The sequence below is a fragment of the Eimeria mitis genome, genomic scaffold (genome assembly GCF_000499745.2).
Source record: "Eimeria mitis Houghton genomic scaffold, Emh_scaff3440, whole genome shotgun sequence".
NCBI lineage: Eukaryota > Apicomplexa > Conoidasida > Eucoccidiorida > Eimeriidae > Eimeria > Eimeria mitis.
In genome coordinates, this window is record NW_013571781.1 from 4,283 (window position 1) to 5,249 (window position 967).

Below are 967 nucleotides of genomic sequence, written 5' to 3' on the forward strand. Positions count from 1 at the left end.
CTCTGCTGTTGCGTCTGCTGCTGATATTGTTGTTGCTGCTGCTGTGGTGGTTGCTTCTGCTGCTAGCGTTTGCTGCTGCTGCGTGGGGGGGTGGTGCTGCAGCAGCAGCAGCAGCAGCAGCAGGTGAGCTCTACAGCTAATACACAGAAGCAGCAGCAGCAGCAGCAAGAATAAACAAACTAAAAACAAAAACTAAAAAACAGAGAAAAACAAAACCCTTGAAAGACATCACATATCTTAAGATGGGGGGTTGTAGGTCAACCAGCCCTAAACCCTAAACCCTAAACCCTAAACCCTAAACCCTAAACCCTAATTAATACATTCTACAGAAGGAATCAAGAAAACCACTGTTAAATACATGCAATATAAAGCACTTTCATGATCTAATTCTGTAGCTTCCGCACTTGCATTTCAGGGTTTAGGGTTTAGGGTTTAGGGTTTAGGGTTTAGGGTTTAGGGTTTAGGTAGACCGCTGGGGGCCATCGCAGTAGCGTTCGGGGCTGTTGGTGTGTGTAGTGTTGAAATAAAAAAAGAAAATTAGTTTGTTTCTTTTTCTTTAATTTTAATTTATATTTGTTGCTTATATAAATACAAGCTCTGCTTATTGTGCATACACCGTTGGGGTGTATAGGCAGCTCACTCACACCGCTCGTCGGCGGTGGCGGTGGCGGTGGCGGCGGCGGGGGCGGCGTGTTTCTGCGTCGTTTTTTCTAAAAAAACTTTATTTAATTTGCTTTTTTTTAATTTTAAAATAAAATTCATCAAAATATCTCTCGATTGACACCCCATAAGTTGCTAATCGCTACATAAAAAACCCTATACATATCTCAGGTGTACATACACCCCAGCTGCAGCTGCATTCATATTTTTTCTTTTTTTTTTTCTTCTTTCCTTGTCTCTAGGCTTCTCTTATCTCTCTGTATTTATTTTTTTCAATTAAAAAGAAATAAAATACACATTTTCTACG